Source organism: Malurus melanocephalus, unplaced genomic scaffold (assembly GCF_030028575.1).
Source record: "Malurus melanocephalus ecotype Western Australia unplaced genomic scaffold, MMel_1.1 scaffold_4, whole genome shotgun sequence".
NCBI classification, from domain to species: Eukaryota; Metazoa; Chordata; class Aves; order Passeriformes; family Maluridae; genus Malurus; species Malurus melanocephalus.
The window spans coordinates 4517853-4539454 of NW_026623236.1; the positions used below are offsets into that span (position 1 = coordinate 4517853).

At 41.6% G+C, this 21602-nt stretch overlaps 1 pseudogene; it reads left to right on the forward strand.

Moving 5' to 3' along the window:
- Positions 1-15404: 15404 nt before the first annotated feature.
- Positions 15405-21602, forward strand: part of LOC130575081 (nucleoporin NUP42-like) — a 74364-nt pseudogene continuing 68166 nt past the window's right edge.

The following is a 21602-nucleotide window of genomic DNA, read 5'->3' on the forward strand; positions in this document are numbered from 1 at the left end:
CAAGCAAAGGCCACTGGATGCTGGCTCCAACCCAGCAGCAGTGGAGTACCTTCTCAGACCTTATTTCAAAAACATCCCAAGGGAAAAGGAAGTCATTACAGCATCTCACAAATTGATCCAGCAGATATTTGATCCAGCTATGAAGAAAAAAACATGCTCATTGTCCTGACCTAATTTGGCCAACTGTCAGYTAGTACATGTTAGTGTAAATGATGAGACTCTTTCTACCTTTCTACTCCTTACTTRAGCCCAAAAGAGAACTGCAGGGCAGGCAGTAGTTCCTCACCACCCTGATGAGGTCTGTGAGTTAGACAATGAGAGAACAGYGACTGAGGCCTGGCGAAACTGAACAAGGAATTTTTCCCTTCATTCTTTATCAGTTGTAGTGTGTTCATATATCCTGTCATAGCACTGGAAGGGTAAGCAAAAGTTCTTATTTGTTAGAAAATCCTTTCTCATCACTGATAAAAAAAATACAGCCATATTTTCTACAAAGATGAGTACAATAGGATCTGGAAGTACCATAGGTAGGGGATAAAACAGAAAAGACAGACTTGGTGTTTGCCTTCTGTATTATGTGAGTAAAGCAAGCTATTCTGCGTAGGGAAATTTTCTGCTGAGATCATGCACAMAAGCACATGCATCAGGCCCAAGACTGCAGGTGGCAGATTACCTTGGGCTACTTTCAGACTTGCACCTACATCTACTTTTTACAACCACAATTTGTCAAATTGGACACCACTGTGAAGAGTCCTCACAGCTTTCCTCAGTCATTGGTTTGTCCCTCAACACCCTTCACAAATTAGAGAAACCTTTCCCTTTTTCTTGGTTTCATGCATAAATGAGAAAATACCAAATGTATTCATCYTCCATCCACCCTGACTGTCTCTTCTCTTCATTGCACAATCATACATTAGATTTAAAATCCCAGATTGTTTAGGGCTCAGCACTCCATCAGATTTTGCCATGGTACTGATCTTCCTGTACAAACTGTAATGTGTGGAAGTTCTGTGGATGAATGATGCTACCAGAAGTTTCTTCTTATATTGTTGGTATCAACATTTTTTAATTTATGCCTTTTGGTTTCCCATRTCACTGCTTTGCTAACAGCAATTCTTGATCCATAACAATATTTTCCTAAAGAGCCTTGATTTAGCCCTTCTAGTGTGAACATTTTTAACTGCTTCAAAAAGCTTTTAGACTCTTCAGGAAAGTCATAAAGCACTCAAAATAATCTCCCTCCTCCTTTTAAAAAGCATTTGTGGTAGACTAATATATTGCCTCAAACATACTAATTACATCTGATAATGGCTGGATATTGCATTRTAGGACAGGTGCAGCAAACTCAACAGCAGCACTCTACTTGTGTTCCATCATGTTAATGAAAGCAATAAATCAATGACATATTTCAAACCTTGACTTGTTCCAGAGAAGGGGAATACTAACAAAATTTAGTACATCCAGCTTAGAATTTCTCCCAGATGGATAGCTCTCTTTTCACTCTGGAAAGRTCTAAATTCTACTTTCAGCATAARGGCAATCTTCCAAGATGCTGAGCATGCAATGGATCAGAATGTACCCTTTTTTGGGAGACTGTATTAACTCTGAAACAGGTACACTATTCAGATTAATAACAGGGAAAACAGARGCCTGAGATGAATGATACAAGGAACAGAATGTTACGGAAGGTGATTTTACAAAGATAATAGGAAACAAGGAAACTCCTGTTCAGAAAGCCAAGAAGTTCTATTTTCCCTTTTGTGGTATAAACAGAAAATTCCAGTCTCCAGAGAAAAAAAAAAGTAATGTGAAAGGACTTTAAAACACTGACATGTCATAGTCTGGAGAAAAAAGGCAAAATTAATGCTAGGTTTAGAAATTCAAAAGCCTAAATGATGGGAATTGGAGCTGTACCTCATTTGTCTAAGAYTATTGTGCAGTTAAAGTCATTGATGATACATAACCCTATTCTCTGTGGGATGTGTACACCTCAGTCTGCAGGTACTGAACAGATATTTCTCCTCCAATGGTTTGATATCCTTCCCTAAGTGCTGTAGCTTATACAGACAATAATATGACAAAGCAAAAGGTAATCAGAAAAAGCTACTAGTAATACTCAAACATCACTAAAAACTAAATTGGCCACTCTTGAGAGGTGGCCCACCCAGACTTTTAGTGCAAAATCCGGTCAGTATGTTGGATGACAATGTCTATAAGGCAGTAACCCATAGATACTAAAGGGCTGCAGGCATTAGTCTAGTGTAGGCTGTCATGGAAAGCAATGGAAGCAAACAAGGATCCCATTTCAACTGGGCAAGGATATGAACATCTCCTACAGTTATCAGAGGAGTGAAGATGTTCCAGTTCTCTGGTTGGGGCCATTTTCATTTCTCTAAAAAACCTGTTTATGCAGAATTTAAGGAAATTAAGTAGATTCTTTGCTAAGGGCCAAAGAGGTGTAATATYTTACATCACAGAAAAACTTTTATCTATTTATTTAAAACATCACTGTTAAATTTTTCCACTAGCTTACCATGGCATCCCTAATTACTTGTTCTGACATCATGGCACCTGCCTCCTACACAACTTCAACTCTGAAGAGGAGCTTTGAAGCAGGTCAACTCACAGCATCAAAAGGCAACATCTGAGGTAAGATCCTTCAGTCTCTGTAAGGTCTTTGATGAATGTACATGACTTACAGGTACAGGAGACAAGACAGTACCACTTGCAATATCTGAATTTCAGTTCCTGTAATCGCAACTATGCCATGCTTTATAGTATTTACAATCCCTCTTTATTGTTTTTTTGTTTTTTTTTGTTATTTAAGGGCTAACAAAGTGTGGCAGCCATACCAAGAAAAAAGACAGATTTTACTTAGAGAACTTGATGCGACTGCATTGTAGATTTTCTTCAGAGTTCACAGAGAGAAATTCCTACATGTGTTTCTCTCAATTGTTCAATAACGTCTTCTATGTAGCATCTTTAACTGAAGAAATCTGTCTATGCATTTATTGAGGTACCTTTCTGTCTGCTCTGCCTTGTGCAAAGTTATTCTGTAAACAACTTGGTTTGATGGATGTGTATTGAGTATGGAGAGGCTCAGCAGGAAATGGCTTGGACAACTCTTACCAAATGAGTAAATGTCAGCGAAGTATTAAACAGACTTTTTGGCCTGGAAGACCATACAAAATTATCTTTATATTAATCACTGTGTTTCTTCACAATCTGAATATGTGAGTTAAAAGGAATTTAGAGGAAGAAAACTCCTGAATTACTATGACAGTAATATCAATTACCAACTATTGCAATTCAGTCCTTGCTATTTTGAAATGACAGGTAACCAAWTTTTTTACTTTTTCATTAGTTTTTTTTAAAGGTTTCCTAACATGCAGAGGTAAAAACTGTCATCTCTGATGTTATTATGCAGCTTGGAGAAGTAAATCCGGCGTTTTATTAAACCTTAGCCAACACAAMTATATTATCACCAAGGAATTGTATGAATACATATATTAAAATATCTATAAATTGTGTGACATTTTCAGAACATGCTGGCAAGATTTTGAAAAATAGGGAAGCTTATTGAGATTATCTGGATATATAACAGTGACCTGAYTCTGTTTCCTTGAAGACAAACACGTAAAGCATATACAATTGAAGTAAAGAAACCATGGCGAAAATTGAAAACCTGACTTTGGTTTCTGAGTTTTACTTGTAGTTGCATTGTTAGAAAAAGTCAGGCACAGCACTTGCCTTTGTCAGCCGCCTCAAAAGCTGACAATCTGATGCCAGTGGTAACCTGTGTAAWAACTGCTTTAGCTGCCATTTTGGAGGTGTTCAAAAGACTTGGACTCAACTAGCTAAACCAAAGACTTCTTAAACAGGCAAAAGGAAAGGGGGAAATGAAAAGAAAGAGAGTAGGAAAGTTTGGTGGGAAAAAAAAAAGAGCAGTGGATGAGTTCAGAAGTAGAACTTGTAACATTCACAAGGCATTTTGCAGCCAGACTATCCTGACAGTGATCCTGGTGTCATCTGCTCTGTCCCTTTAGGACTGTCAGGCCATGACATCTCTGAGTCAGAGTGATAATGGCACAGTGGTATAAATACAGTGTGCTCTAGAGTCCCAGGCACAACTGTGAAACTCRTTTCTCTTAGCTTCATATCTTACTTGTATCCAAATGAAATTGTGATTATTCAGAATAGCCATCTGTCCATTGTTTTGTCCACTAATTGACCCACATTTTAAATTGGGCAAAGAAGTTCATGAGTTCCTACATCTCCTACTTACAAGTGCAACCTCACCATTGCCATTCTCATGACAAATGCAAAAGTCTTTGATTTGTTAGATTAATTCAATTTTTCTGCCTTTGGCAACTTTTTATAAACATTTCTCTGTGAAGGGATGCATTTCTGTCACTAGAACAGCTTCTCTGACCTGTGTGCTAAATGCTTCTCCACTTTGCTGTACTTGATATGCAAGAGAAGTGAATTGGCTGGGACACAATTCCAGGATGTTTGTGACTGGGAAGCTGAAGATTAATTAGATGCATTCTTCTGAGGAACAGAGCCTATGCTACACCTCCATCTTACCTTTTCTTTGTGAGTATCTTCAAGAGGGCATCATGGCAATTGAGATTCACTTTCCAAGACACAGCCCTCCTTGGAATGGGAGGTTTCAYATCACCCTGACTTCACTGGAAAAGTGACTTCACTGGTTAGCAGGACACTTCATGATTATTTCACACTGATCCTGCCTCTTTCCCCCAAACCTGCAAACTTATCTCCATACTGATTTGTAGGTTCTGACACATAGCAATAAAATCAACTTGGTGAAGATAACTTGAATTGYTAACTACCCTAACCAAGAGTCTTAATTTATTGTGTCCCTTGTCAGTGCATTGCTGTTTTAAAACTCTTGTTGTGTCATACACATGCCAGMTAATAATATACAGGTTCATATTAGCTGCCTTAGAAATATATGAGGCAATTTAACACATTTGCAGTAATGGCCTTCACTGCACAAAAAGCCTCCCTACCTAGCAGGCAGAAGCAGAGACATTAAGAACCAAAAATAAAATCATTTCTCAGAGATGACAACTGTAGCACATCCAAAGACAATCCTGGAGATCAAGCACRAGATGAGCTCAAAAAGGGCAGACTTGCTTTGCATCATACCTCAGTCCAATCTGCTTTCTGGAACGGTTCAGGACGCTGAGCATCCTTTCCAGGCATGATGGGGCATAGTGTTGTGCAACTGCGATAGACGGGACCATCCAGCCAAGCTACCATGCTCATAGGAGATCTTGCAGGRTCTGAGAGTTTATCTTCAAGTAGTTTCTCTAGAAACAGCAGCACACAGTAACTTTACCTTGGTCTTTCTGCTTTTGTTAGCTTTCATATTAGGTGAAGCCAATTTTGTTCCAGACAACCCACACCAATCCCAGCAGGTAGCACTGTTCTCTCAATACCAAATGACTTTCCTCCCTCTAGACTACTTAGCAATCTTCTTCTACACTCTTTTGAGTGTTTGTTTAAATATAAATCTCCTGGTTTTCATCATAGAATCATAGAATCATATAATATGCTGAGTTGGAAGGGACCCACAAGGACCATCTCCCTCTGTGCAGGACACCCCAAGAATCACACAATACGCCAAAGCATTGTTCAAGCAGTTCTTGAACTCAGACAGGTTGGTGCTCTGATCACTTCCMTGGGGATCCTGTTCCAGTGCCAAGGAGAGAAATTCTACACTTGATTATGCTCCCTCTATACTTGATCATGCTCCCAGTGCCGTTTCTGAAAAGCATGTGAATTTTGCAGATTATCATATCAAGTGCTGACACATGCCACTGATTTCCTGCTGAGCTGCTATTGYTGCTCACCCAAGCGTCTGATCTCTAGGGGCCCAAGTATGGGGCTCCACTTACTGACCTGAATGTTGTAATAAATTATAAAGGACAATGGCATTATTTTTAATATATAAGGGTAGGAAGGCAGAAAGACTAAGTGCTGTGCATTGTTATATGTGGTTTTGGCCTTCAGTGATTTGGAGATCATAAGGAAAGACACAACCAATGCAACAACCAGAAAACTGGCTCAGTGTTGCATTTTGAGGGTGCTTCAGAAACAACAAAACTTCACAAAGCACATATAGAGGACAGGGGAAGGAGGATGGAATGAAAGATGACAGGGAGGAAAGAAGAAGAAAGGAGAGGGAGGAAAGAAGGAGAAAAGAGAGGGAAGAAAGGAAGAAAAAATGTCAGTCTTTTCAGTGCTCATTCTTCCTACTCTTGGACTGAGAATTTTGTGATTGACTTAAGTAACAGGGGAAATACATATTTTACAKTCATGTGCATGTAATAATATCCCTCTCTTTAAAAACAAAATACAGCAAAAAGCAGCCCAAACATCTTCCAGGTGCCAGTACTTGGGCTGTTTTCCTATGCTTCCTCAAGCACTGCCTATTTCTTGTCTCCTGTCTGCAGCAGAGAGCAATGTGTAGGCTGCAGAGCCCTTAATTCACACTGGGACCAATCACAGATCTCTCCTTCCCTTCAAGGTCCTCCACGCTCAATGCAAGGTGTCACATGTCTCTAAAGCATGTCATCACAGTCTTACTCTGGGTYCATGTTCTTTGTTTGGAAGGGCTGATGCCAGGATCAAGGAAGCAGTAAAGCATTGAAACATGGGTCACTAACCAGAGCACCTCAATCAAGAAGGACTTAGAAGGTGGCAATTTCACAGCAAGTTACAGCTTCATGTTTTGCCCATCATTTTCCACACGGTTCAATGYTCCATCACCTCCCCTGCACATGCCAACTCTCAGGAGGATGATTTACATAGCTTCATTTTGGGCATCAAGACATACTTGTCACTTTGCTGGCTAATCTAAATAAATGAATGAGCCCCTCTTCTTTCTATCTAGCTTTTTCTTCTTATTAGGGATATTATATGGTAAGCAAAGGTAAAGACTTGAGCTAGTGTACCCCAGAAGTTCAGCTGCAGCAGCCTCAGCAATTCAACTTGGCCTGTCTTCAGAATCATCCAATGAATTAACACTCCAACTYGTCTCACTTCAAACACACATTTTTCCAGTTGCATGTAAGGTCACTGTAATTTATTTATTTTAGTCTCCAAATACTGCAGTACACATTTTTTTTTGCTTTATGTCACACTACTGCTCTCTGCTGCCCAAGTCTATTTCAGATTCACAGATCCATTTTACACCACCTATGTATGAGACAGACCATATAGTGACTGAGGGTAACTGGYTCCTCAGAAGCATGGGGGCTGTCAATGTGATGCTTGTCTCACCATGATTAATTACTGTGAAATGCCCACAGAGATTTAAAATCATGATTAATTGCCAGAAAATGTGCAGGGACCCTAAAGACTAAGTTCTACTACTTGCTAAGTTTACCCAAGAGTTCCTGYACATCCTGCATCTGGGAACACTTCTGCAGCACGCAATCAACTGATAAAACTCCCACARAACATATGGTAAATTGTCAGGAAAAAGGCTAAATAAAAATGGCTTTTAGTAAGCTCTGTGTCAATATGTGTAGATAGACAATGGCTGAAGTGTTAATAGTCTACTTCTTTAACTACTGTTTTGTTTTACYTAGAAGATATTTATCTGTTTGCAAAGGAAAATACCTTTAAAATAAGCAATTGCATTGTTGGTGGTGTTTTGTTTTTTTTTTTATCTGGCCTGCTCAAAGACACAACAGTTACCATGAGGTAAATGTTCTTTGTGAGTAAAAAATGCTAGATCCTATCTTAYAATGCATTTCTTTTTTATTTTATTCATCAAGGAGGCTAAGGAGATTAATAAGCTCCAGTATTTTATGTTAAGCTTATTAAAGATCTAAATTTTAATAGGTTTGAAATCATCTTCTGAAATCCCACATTAAAAGAAAAACTAAGAGCAACTTACTCCATTTTCTGGGAATTTTCCCAAAGAGTTTTATCATTCACATAAAACCCAGAAAGCAGACCACGYTGTATCATGTGGCAGGAAGTTTAGTCAGTCTACCCATACTTCTGCTACACTTGGCTCTTGCTGGATTGATGAATCTCCTCCCACCTTGCAGATGAGTGCTCATAAGCACACTCATACTTCACCAGGTAGAAGCAATTTAGTGCTAGTGCTGTGCTGGGAGAGAGAGGATGGTGAAGAAGATATGGCAGTGAGATACCTGTTACCTGCACAAGCAAGTAACCAGAAAGCACCACGGATTATGTTAATTCCTTCAGCTGGTAAAACGTCATCAAGAGCACAGTCTCTTTGAATGAGAAAAATGTCTTATACTAATCACTTCAATCCTTCTYCAGTTTTCCGTGCATTTTCAGTACATCCCAGTGGAGTGCACTGAATTAGATCCTTTTAAAAAGTTTTGTTTCTGTAACACTCAAAATTCTTAGTGTATTTTACCACTGGGCTTTCTGGAAGTTAATTCTGCCATTTCCTTCTGGCAGTTAATTCTGCCATTTCCTTCTGATAACTGCTTTTAACAGCTTTACAAGGTTGCTGTCCAGCATGTTGCAGTTAAAACCACAGGGTAAAATGGGTGCTCTGAGAAGTGGGATTCCCTCTCAATGTAATTTACCCAAATTGACACAAGCTTACATAAAACCAAGAACTGTAGAGATCTTTGAATATACAGACACTACATCTAAATTCTACATACAGAGTAACGGTACCATCTAGTAGCAGGCACAACATACACAGGGAGTTCATCCTACACAGAAGATTGGTAGACATAGCAACTGTTTTCTTTCAGCAGACCTGTAAGATAAAGATCAAACAATTACATCTCCTGAAGCTGAAAAAACTTCTTTCCCTTGCCTCCTCAGAGCTCTTCCCTTCCTACATTTTTTCAAACCTGACTGAACACACACTGCTGAGAGGACACTGTGAGCATCAAATCTTTATTCCTTTGGGATTTTATAAAAGAAGAATTTAAAGAATTTTAATAAAGAATAAAAGAGAGGTGGATTCAACTGTTAAAAAAAGAACCATCAAAATTTTACCTGGGAACATCCCACTCTCTACTGTTTACACATTTGCACCCATACAACATGTTTCTTTCAGGATCAATTATCAAATAGGTTCCAACCTAAGCCTAAGCATGAAGTAACTCACCCCAGGAGAAGCTGTAAACAATGTTGTAGGAGATTAACCATATCAAAGAAGTGGGTCAAAGACGGGTATCCTCTCTCAATAAAGGAGCTACAAGATGATAACACAGAGCTGAGCTAAGAGTRGAGAATCAAAGAGAATGCTGGAATTTTCTAAGACAAACAGAAAAATCTGAAAATAATTACAATCTTTAATGGCAAAGTGACCCACTGGTACCTGACTGAATTGGGTAGGAGTTAGCTGTCCCTCTGAGAAATTGCCCCAGACTGTGCCAGCCTGGGAAACTCAGTCTTAGTCATAGTAGCTGGAAAGCTGGCCTTACTTCTCTACACCTAGTACAAGCCAGCTGTTTAAGTTGCAAATGCCCCTTTAAAATGTTCAGGTTGTGAAAAAAAAAACCCAACACATTGGCATAATGAAGTGCAACTATGAGGAACAGCTTTTTAATGGGAGAGCACAGATGTTCTATGCACAATGGCTATGGTTTAAATTGAAAAGTGCCATTGTTTGGCCATCATTTCAAATCACGATACTCTAAAGGAGAGTTTTCAGGATACACACACTAAAGAAGCACAAAACTAAGGTAGAGCTAAATTGTTATGTATGATTTGCTCTGACTGAATGAAAATGGTTTCCATGTGCGTGAAAAACAAAAAGTGAAAATTTGTAGTAAGTGCAGTAAAAGAGAGCAGGAGTGAAAAGCAAAGAGCATGGACAGCACCCTCCCCCTACGTGATGGGAGAAAAAAAAAAAAGTATTTTTTCCCCAAAGCTTGCACTACTGCAATGGGTAGGAAGACAGTGATGCTGCTTGGAGCCTCAGGCTGGCTGTGCACTGGCACTGAAACAGAGGGAAGAGGGAAAGGGATATGAGCCCCCAGTGCTTGTTTCACTAGGCAGGAGTGCCCAAATGAGCCATGCCATACCCCTGCACAGAGCCTCTCCAGCAAGTTCTCCTCACCACAGGGATCCTGAGCAACATTTAGGCTGTGGCTGTAAGAGCAGAGCCCGCCTTGGTGACAAGGTCATCAGCAACCACTCACGGTGATAAATTCCACTCCTTTTATTTGTCCTGCACTTCAGAGCAACCACTGTACATGCTTTGAGTTAGGGATTCTGGATTGGACCTCCCAGGTGTGGTGGYTATAGTGCCAGTACTTTATATTTTATCAGTCAGTAAGTAAAGTATATCAGCTGCATGTCCTCAACTCTTCTCCAGGACCTACCTTGACTTGAGCATTTCAGAGCAGCTGTAGATGGGAGGTCTTCTCTCTCCCTGGGAGAAACAATCATAGAATCATAGAAACATAGAATGTTAAGGGGTTGGAAGGGACCTTAAACACCATCTAATCCCAACATCATCTGCCATGGGCAGGGACACCTCCCACTAGACCAGGCTGATCTATGCCTTATTCAACCTGGCCTTGAACACTGTCAGGGTTGGGGCTCCCACCACTTCYCTAGGCAACACGTTCCAGCATCTCACCACCCTAACAGTGAAAAATTTCTTCCTAATATCTAACCTAAATTTTCCTTCTTTCATTTTGCAGTCATTACTCCTTGTCTTGTCACTACAGTTCCTGACAAAGAGTCCTTCTCTGGTTTCCCTGGAGTTGCCCTTCAAACACTGGAAGGTTGATATGAGGTCTCCTCACAACCTTCTTTTCTCCAGATGAACAGTCCCAACTTCCCCAGCCTGTCTTCATAGGGGAGGTGCTCCAGYCCTCTTATCAGCTTCATGGCCTTCCTCTGGACYTGTTCCAACAGCTCCATGTCCATTTTATGCTGGGGGCACCAGAACTGGACACARTACTGCAGGTGGAGTCTCCCAAGAGCAAATGGGAAGAATCACCTCCTCCAGCCTTCTGKCCATGCTCCTTTGGATRCAGCCCAGGATTTTGTTGGCTTTCTGGGCTGYGAGCACACACTGCTGGCTCGTGTCGAGCTTTTCATCAACCATCASTCCCAAGTCTTTTCCCACACTCAGTCATCTCTTGGCCCAAGCTGTAGGTGTGTCTGGGATTGCCACAAATGTCATCCCCTGGATACTGTATTTTATAAAAAGGGACAAGTACCAGTCAAACTCATTGGTGCTTAAAGTAGAAGACTTTGAAGGCTCTATAGAATAATGTTTCTGGGGAATCTACCTTCCAAGTCAGCGCTGGCCATGAATTCTGTTTATACAGGTCAGTTACACAGCAGATAATTATGTCCAGAATTGTACACAGCCCAGTAGGCTCCACAAATCTCTTTCATCAGCACTTGCCTACACCTACTGTCTAACAGAAGCAGGSAATTCCAAATAATGAGCAATAAATCTGATTTTTCCATAAACTTCACCACTACAGAAAAAAAATGGGATGGAAAAATCTGAAGAATCATGTTAAGATGATAAGACAACTATAGTGAAAAGAAATCCAGGCATATTCTGATTGCATAAAAACTGTCAGATTTATCCCAGGGCAAATCATGGGGAAAGAATTGCCAATCAAGAGCCACTTTCTTCTCAAGACAGCAGGGAAGAGGGGGGTAATGTGCAGAATCGATAAGAATTTTTGCTGGTCAGGAAAAATACAGAAAGCAGAAAAGCCCATTTAATTCATATTCTTCAGGATAATGCAAGTCTCCTTTACACCTTTATTTCRCTTATCTCTTTCTGCTCTCCTCTTTGCTACTTTGCACAGCTGTCAATTTGAGACTGAAGGAGTCAAGATGCTCTTCAAAAAACTTGATCCCACAGAAGATATGGGAAATGGTCAAAAAGCCTTGGCTAAAGAAGAAACTCTGACTCCCAGTCCTCATATATATCCTTTCCCCACTAGACATTGTGAAAAAGATGTGCTGTTGGAGACAGAGTATCTGCACCACTCAGGAAAACTCAAAGCCTGGCATAAAATACAGTCAGAGATTTTTGTTGGTTTATAAAGTTAGCTCTTAAAGCTGCATTCTRTAACATTCATTAAGTGAGGCATAAAATGAATTATGGGGGTTTTGTGGGGAAAAAAAAAAGAGTGTTATCATGGACCTATAACAGAATTTCACTTTTAAAATATTTTTCTGTGACTGTAACAGAAATCTCTTTCCATCTCAGCTACAATTAATATGGCTACATTGCTGGGAATGTCATTCTCCTTTCAGAACAATAGTCAGGACTGGGTGAAAAGTAACTTTATGAGATTCATTAGCAGAGAGTCACTGGGCAAAATACAATTTAATAACGTTTTTGTTTTGGAGTGYGCATACACTATGGCATGTGTCCAGCCAAATTGTTCTTAGAAACAAGTAGATGTGACACAATAAATAACTATCCAAAACTATCTACACCTCAATGGTCTCAGAAGCAAAAACAGAAGGGACAGAGATGACTACTTTCTGACATTATAGTAAACATGCCACCATCCTCCACGTGCCACCTACTTCCAACATTTCAGCGTTCTTAACTGCAGTAGGGCTGCCTAAGCTACACAGGATTTTGCATTTCTATTAACATTCCTCTGCCAGGCAGAGATCTTGTTAAGGTTCGTTAATCTTTAAYTATGTTTTTAAAACCCTGTAGCCGCAGTAAATACCAGTGGTTTATAGTCAGCTTGTGAGAAGTAATATTAACCTCAATCTGCATACACCAGTTTGCTCCTGTACATTAAGCACCTAGCATTGTTCACCTTCTCTACCATTTTGCCTWGTGCACAATTTACATCATCTGAGTACTGTAAATTGGTATTTATACATAGGACTCACAGCCTGGATACGCACACAAAATCAGGGCTATAGGATAATACCGTAAGGAATAGTAAAGATTTGAATAAGAAATGGAGGCAAATGAGAAGGGCAGACAATATGGKATAGAGCAGCCCTGGGGAGCTAAGGGAAAAGAGATGATGCTTCAGTCGATTCCCTTTGTATAACCCACACTCATTTATAACTTGAATGGATGAAGAAGCAAGTATTTTTCCTCCCAGCTATCCTACTAGCTCTAAGTGAGAAAATATGGTAAATATCCTCTCCAAAATGCATTCCGTTTCTCATCTCCTACTGTGCGCAGAAACTAGTTGCATTTATTTTAAAATACTTTTTGGCTGAGTTCTTCAGCCTCCTCAGATATGGGAGCAGAGAGTTAATCACTGTTTAACTTCCAAGCTGGTTTTGTCACTTGATTTAAACATAACTCTCAGAAAGCTTAGTCACTGTAAGATCCAAATTTGTGAGACATCAAGCACCATCCTTGAGCCTTAATGTCTTCAGCTGCCTTTGTCTTCTGAAGGGGCTTAGGATAAGGTCCTTGAAAGTAATCATCAAGAAGTCATGCCTAAATACTCTTTCAATTAGGGCTTGATCCCACAGTTATGTGTAGGCAGTTATGTGCTTCAAGTGCAGAAACCAAATACTGGTGCTGAATACTTAAGTGTTTGTTTAGTGCCTGGGCAGTGAAGCTCAATAACAAGAGTGAGCAAATGCAAAGAGAGCAGGGAAGAAAGCATCTGGCAATAYAGCCAAATTTGTGCAGCCTCGTGCTGAGACCTGCAGAGGAGGGGCAGTGTGAGCTGCTCAGGATGACAATCATGCCACTGAACTCAAGTGAGGAATTTCAGGTGCTGCCTGTGTGACAGAACCAGCAGATCACTCAAACGTGTCCACGTCACAGATGAACTCACAGTAATGTGAGACCAAAAGGAAGTCAGGGGCCATTTTTTTCCTAATATTCAGCAGTCTGTTGACCCTGCTCATGCACAAGGCAGCTTTTATGATGTTCCAGGAGATCACAGCCATGCTGGACTGCAGCAACAAAGTCTGCCTGGCAGCCCTGCAAGCAGCTCGGTGCTGCTCACCCACTGCTGGAGGTTAGGGTTTTTCCTTTTGTTTTTCTTTCTCTTAGGGAATTTTCCTCCATTTAGTTGCTAAGGACAATAACCACCAGGTACCTGCGACAGACCAAAGAAGTTGCCAAGATCAGGGAAGGAGAGCACCTGGCTTGCACTACTCCTACCTGAGAGTTTCTCTGGGAAGAGAACCTGCGAGAATTGGGTGGGAMGAGGGAGGCTAGGACAGCTGCTAGCTCTCTTGCTCTGTCGGGTTTAGAGGAGCACGGTGGAGCTGCTGCCGGAGCCCGGCATCCTGCTTGTCTCCTGCCTTGGGTGAGCCTTTGCTCGTAAGAGCRGCCGCTGCACCCAACCTCACCAAAGGACCCTGCACCATCTGCCCAGGTGCCTCAGGGAAACGCCAGGATCCCCGAGCCCCCTACCCCTCCAAGGAAGCCTCTCTCAGCCGTGTTTGGGAGCCGAGCGGCCACTGCCCAGCCCCCAGTGTTTCCCTGCCCCTGCTCCGAGGTTTCTTTGCCGCACTGTAACTCGCACCTTCAGCACTGTCCCCTGCTGGGTGGCCCCAAGGCTCCAGCTACAGCTGCTGAGTTTCCGACATATCCCATCTACCATCCCGGGACTTTGCTCATCCCTGCCTTCCCAGCTTGCTACTCTGACATTCCTGCTATAACTCCGGTTGCTATCCAGAGACGGCACCAGGACTGACTCCCTCTATGGGGGCATGAAGGAAGCCCCTTCTTTATCCATTTCTGTCCGACACTGCCGTGTGAGGGGAGCCGGCTGGAACACGGCGCCACAGCGCCCCCTGCCGGAGCGGAGGAATCACCGCCTGCGCCCCGCCCGGCCGTGAGCGGAACTGCAGCACAGGGCGGGCGGGACAGGCCGGAGCAGGCCCGCACCGGGTTTGTGCTTGCTTTGTTGTTGCTTGCCTTGTTACACATACTAGTAAAGAACTGTTATTCCTTTTCCCGTATCTTCGCCTGAAAGCCCCTTGATTTCAATTCAGAGGGAAGTGGGCCTCATATTCTCCATTCCGAGGGAGGTCCCTGCCTTCCTTGGCAGACCCCTGTCTTTCAAACCGAGGCGCCTGTCACGATCCGCTTAACTCAAGCGGGAGTCGTGAGGGTTCGTTATCAGAATCTCAGAATGCAAAAGAAAACGAGGGGGCAAACATATATGCTTTGAATAATCAAGAATAATTTATTTGGATATTTTGCGATAGAGGAGGGTGAGAGAGAGAGAAAGAGAGAGAAAGAGAGAGAAAGAGAGAGAAAGAGAGAGAGGGTGGGGTTATAGCTACCAACGGCTCCGACGGTCCTTGGAATCCTCCAAGGTTCCATAGGGTTCGCCAGCATCCTTCGGGAGAGATCTCCATAGGGGTCTTCTCGGGGAGACTTTTTATAGTCTTTTTGAAAGCAAGTGGCTGCAAGCCAGGGGGGGTTGCGAAGCATGAGCCGGAAATCTGGCCCCACCTTGATCCGGCTAAGACTCCCCCCCCGAAAGTAGGTGGCAGCAAGTCAGGGGGTTGCGAAGCATGGAAACCTGATGGAAACTTGTGAAGCATGGAGAAGATCGGCCGAGTGGTGGGGAGAGAATGTCCATCCATAAGGTCGCAACACTCTCTTTAAACAGCGCAGCCATCCATGGTGGACCAGTTGTACCTGCCAGCCTAGGAGCTGGAAATCTGGCAGTCACCCCACCTTGATCAGGCTCGGACTCCTTTAAGCAAAGAGTCCCCCTTTTCTTCCCCTCAGGTTTCTCCTTTTTGGGGTGTTCAGTCAATGATCGTGAGACAGTCAAGGATCTTTAGTATGGTCTCTTACAGCACCCACCATTCCAGACCTTGTCTTGGCTCCTCATAGATTGGCCTGGGAGTGTGAAATACATACAAATACTATCAGAAAGAAAATAGTTTTTTATCCTCTTCTGGTATTTTCACTCTCATTTTACCTTCATCTTCTATGTCTTTTTAGCCTGCAGGTTTATGTAAGATCATTTGCTGAAACAGCAAATTCTCATGCAAGCTGTAGACTAAGAACTTGTAGAAATTATTCAATGCATAAGGAATAAATTAAAATGRATCAGATAATTAGCAAACAGAAAACAGAATGAAATTACATTAGTCATCAGCTCTTCCTAGCAGTTCTGACCTTGGAACGGCTGGTGGCTCTTTCACATGCATTAACTGGATCTCCCACTAGCTCCTGAAACCTCACCACAGTCACTGTGATGTCCCCTGGGAGCTCTTTCACTGCCATCAGACCTGATTACTTACCATGGACAGGCCGTGTGGGTTAGCTGCCCCACAAGGGACAATAGTGACAGTGGGACCAGCAGGGTTTCACTGGCAAGGCCCATCCACAGAACCTCCATGAGGCCATCAGGGCCAAGATAGGGTACAAAAAGGCTAGCCAAATCAGTCAACAGACATGGAATGTAAGCTCTCAGTTTTGCAGATTTCCACACTCATTGAGAAACAGAAGTAAAATTTATTGGTGCTACTTAGCTCAGCTGGAGATTACATCAGCATGATCATCTAGCTATTCCCAAGCRAGTTAGACTGTTAGGAGCTACTAATTGCCCTCCTTGGAGTCTCATKAGAAGAGCTGTCTTTGGTCAGATTAGTCTCAATATCGAATGAAGAACGCTTGCCTGTGATCCTTGTCTGAAAGTCAGCCATCATTTAACCTCTTTTGGTGTCTCTAATAAAGTTGATTATACCTATACCAATTTATRTTGCTGAAAAGGGAGCTCAATTTCCCTTCTAACTCTAATATCTCCTCTAGGAATTAATGACTAATGTGTTCAACAACCTCTTTCTCAACTGCATTAGTCTTCTTTCCACACTTAATATCTCTTCTGCTTTCAGAGACAATTTTCATCTCTTGGAGCTGCCCTTGGTGRAACTCACCACATGCCTTCAGACACCCCCTCTGGCAGCTGCCAACCTGCCCTTCTCTGCCTCTCAAATTTTCTCCTGGGCATTTAATTTGCAAAACAGCAAGAAAGGTAAGTAGTCACTGGGGTGCCAGCAGGAGAGATTTGATCTCTGAAGGACTTGGGTGCCTGAGGATATCCAGATACCCTGAGGATGTCCTTCAGAGAGGATGTCCATGGACTTAACATGGATCTTCAAACTTCAGGTATGGAAAACAAAATTTTGTGGTTTTCAACTGGRATTTAATTTGTTTTTCTTTTAGGGGATTGTTCTGATCTATCCAAATAATTACTCATGCCATCAAGGACAGAGACCACAAGGCTTCTCCTGGAGGTCATCCTTATTCTGGGTTGATTCCTAACACTTTCACCCTATTTGTATGTTATACCATACAAAAGCAACCTTTCCCCTCTRAAAGAGCTGACATCTTCACTCCAGCTGCCCTGGGAATCTCTTCAGCCAACTGAAAATTGAATGGAAAATGAAATGTCATCAGCTGGCAAGATGGAGAATAGCAGTCCAAAAGTACTTACTAGTCAGGTGGCCACCAGTGTCACCTAGAAGATCCTAAACCTGGCTTTCAGGGCAGACACCTAGAGCTTATCACAAAAGGAAATTGGAGAAAGAGCCACCAATTTTTAGAAAGATCTCATTTGGGTGACCAGCTCTGTCAGGAGTTTCAGGGTGCMAAGCACTGTGAGATGCAGATATTTCCCAGCCACTGCACTCAGGGCTTTTTATTGGCTAAGCAAGGAAGCTCTCAACTCGGCATGCTCACTGTTTTCAGGTGCCTTGCTTTATCATGTGTTATGGCAAGGTGCCCAGGCACCTCATGTGGTGAGCAGAAGGCATCCCAGTAGATGCCAGTGCATCTGAAAAATCAGGAATTGCCCTGCCCTGCACAGCCCACCCTGGRGAAATTACATACCATAGAACATCATGCCCACTATATAAACTGGGGGAGTTTATGTACTGAGAGGAGACAATTGCTGCTCAGGAACAAGCTGAGCATTAGTCAGCAGGTGGTGAGCAATTRTTTTGTGCACCATTATGCTTTCTTTAGTTTTATTCCTCTCTATATTTTTGTTATCTCCCTTTTCATTATTATTAATTAGTGTTATATTTCACATCATTTCAATTATTAAACTGTCCTTATCTCAACCCACGGGTTTTACGGTTTTTTGCAGTTCTCCTTCTCCTCCCGCTCGGGGAGAGAGGCAGTGAGGAGCGTCTGCGTGGTACTTAGTTGCTGGCTGTTATTAAACCATGACAGAAGTCAGCGTGCCTGCTGTGCCCTGGCACACACAACCTCACAATGCCAGCATTCGGGAATTGCCATCGAGCTGTGGCTCTGCCTTTGTTTGCCTGAGCAACACGTACACACTGGAGCTGCATTAGCCTGCACCTCGCTGTATGCTGATAAAAAATTGTGATGAATTAYCCCTTTCATTTTGGCTCTGTGTAGAGCTATCAAGACTCTCAATATGCAAATGGGTCTTGTTTATCATATGATAGATACTGTGTAATGTAGCACCTAAATTACACTGAGTTTGCAATACCATCTGGTTCCATCTTTCATTATATTAAGGGATCACTATGTTAGATTTGACCTGAAAATTGGCGCAGGAATAAAGCAGGGCATGGATGCAGTTTGAAGTGGTAAGAAGCTCTGCTCACTCACACAAGGCAAGCAAATTTCAGACATAATTCTTTTTCCCATCTTCAGATCTGAGAAATAGCAAGCACCAAGTAGGCCACAGCAAAAATCTAGTATTATGCACAGGTTTACCTGGAAATAGAGTCAGGTGACACTGCCATAGAGGAGGACTTCCATTGAAAATTTTCTCATGTGACAGAAAAAGACTGACATGGTGGAATGAAAGCCAGTGAAGGTTCAGGTTCAGAGGAGTAGSCTATAGGTATTAAGTTACTTTTGGGTTGATAGTATCTTAAGACAGAGTAAAGAAAATATTTCCATTAACTTTTAACAAATTCCAAGTCTTCCAGTGACTTCAAAGAAATGATGGGCTAATGCATTTGTTCTATTGGTAATSCAAGGTTGCTCAAGGAAGTTGACCATTTCTCCTCCTTGTCTGCATTTGACTCAATCTACCAAAGCATTTTCTTGAGTGTCAGCTTCTCTTGCAGACCAGCTCTCTGACTGTCTGATTAAACTACAGGATAATAATTCATCATTGTCTGTCCATTCCCACTTTACTGACTGTCTAATTAAAATGATTTTTATGCCCCAAGATAATTGCTTTCTTCTATTATTACTCTGAAATGTTAATATAATCTAGCTCACCAGTCTCTGTGTCTACCACTAGAGACAATAAATAAATTAGATACAGAAAAATGATGTTTAAATAATATTATGATTAAGTCATAAAACTATAGTAGCACAGAAATTCCAGTTAAGGCCACAGAGTGTTGCCAAAGACATTTGCTGTACATATGGCTGGTTGTTTCTCAGAGTCCCAGAAAAGGCCATGCTGCTCACCCTGGGTGCTTCATTAGAAACACATTACTGGCCTTATAGAGTCAAGTGAAACAGAAAATCATTTTACAGTGGTCATTATTTTTAATGTCAGTACTTACTGACAGTCCTTATCCTGCGGCATCTGTAATACATGGATCAGAAAATGTTGGCAAATGCTGGCTCTCCTGTGGAATCTCTTGTCTTAATTGTCTTGTTAGTTTATAAATTGTTTAAAAATGCTTTTTGCTGYGGTCTGTCTTTGTCTGACAGCCCTTTGATAAAGGTAGTTGCACCATATTACTGCCCTCAGAAGACAGAAGCAGCCATCAAAAATAGAATTGCCACAAACAAGCTATTTCTGTAAAGAGCAATCAAGTCAATATAAACATTGGATATTTTAATTTTAGATACACAGAATATTTTTTCTCTTCTTTATTGGTTTTTAGATACCATCACCATCAGCCCATGCTCAATATGTCACTATTTCCTACTTTYAGCACTTTTCCTTCTTCTATGAAATCTGCTTATTGTGGTCCTTAATCAGCCCTAAGCACATGTGTAAGTACATAGACACATGGGCATAAGCAATGCCACTTTGTAATGCATTTGGGGCTGGTCAGGTGCATCTCATTCAGCCTCAAAAAACTTCAGCGTGCAGAGCAGCAGGCCCAGCTGAACAGAAAACTTCAGATGTATCCACAYATTTTCTGTCACTTCCTAACCTGAAACTTTATCCCATGCTTTTAATGAAAATTGCWCTAGCTGCCTGATATCAGCAGGCCTTTTCAGTGAAACCTGTAGAAAAGAAGAGCAACAAACACATTTGCCTTACCAGAGACACAGGCTGAAAATTTTCCATCCTTGCAGAGTGAACTGCAGAACCTTGTAACAASCAACATTATCACCTAAATCTTTCACCTCCTTCCAGCCCTGATCCATGTTTTTGGGGCTTGCTGTAAATTTCCATAACATAAAAAAAAAACTTCAGACTTTGCTTAAAGTCCCATCCAAGCTGGTCCCACAAGCAAGAATTTTACTTGTTAAGATCTCTTGAGATATCAGAATAAAACAGGAAAAGTTTTAGGTCTATAAGTTATTTGAGGTTATTTCCAGATATTCTTATGGTGTATTTTCAACACCCTATAGTTAAATCATACTAGCTATAAGCAATTTAGTTTTTAAAAATAAGGGCAATGAAAAGTAATGGCAGATGTAAAGGAGATCTTGATATCTTGGTGTAAAGATAATTTGCTGATGCAGTCTGACACCTTGGAACATAAAACCATGCTGCTGCCTTCCCTTCCCAACCACTTACACTGTAGATGCAGCTGGTAMTGAAATGGCCCTCATGCAGTGCCATCCATCTCATTCCCACTGGCTTTCCGTCAGGTGTGCAGGAGCCTCAAAAATAATTGTGTCTCCTGAGAGACCTGAGTGTCCCACCCTTCTCTCTTGACTCCTTGTCCTTCATATGACCACAACAAGTTGTGGGCTCAGCCAAGTCCGTATCATCTGACACATTTGCTAGAAAAATTTTCAGGGGGTCCTTAGGCAGCATCAAGACACCAGTGAAAAGGTAAGAAGCAGCAATTGTAATCTGTCTTTTACAGCACAGACTTTTTTTTCCTAAGTAAGGCAATGGTCAGCTTCCATGAGGTGAGAGGAAGAGATCTCTAGGGGAGATTGTACCATATTTCTCTTTCATCCTAGCATTATCAGCCTCTAGATTTAAACGCTTAGGGAAAGGCTTTCTGACTTTTAAAAAAACAGAAAGTCCCCTTAAGACTTTCCTGACCTTTTTCTTCTCACATGGATGTATATGTGTGCTTTCCAGAGACCCCAACTCATTTCCCACTGCTAGACTCATCAGAGTGGACATACCACTTAGTCCATCTGCTGCTTAAATTAGGTCTTTGCTGCTTCACTAATGCAGTYCCTATAATGATCTTTAATTAGTATACATTACAGCTAGGTATTCCTGATATTCACTATAGCTTAAAGTGTATGCACTAATTTAAGCTCCATCTTGGAACTAAAAATCTGATGTGTTCATTGCTAAAAATCTTCACAGGCAATAAACCAGCAAAAGAAAAAAATACAGACAAAAGAACTGAGACAAAACAATTGATGTGAGGGTTTAGATTCAAGTTTTCAACTCCCTGCCCAAGACCTGCAATAGTAATAACTGAAGACAAAAAGATAGGTCACATAGAAATTAATCCCTGTTCTT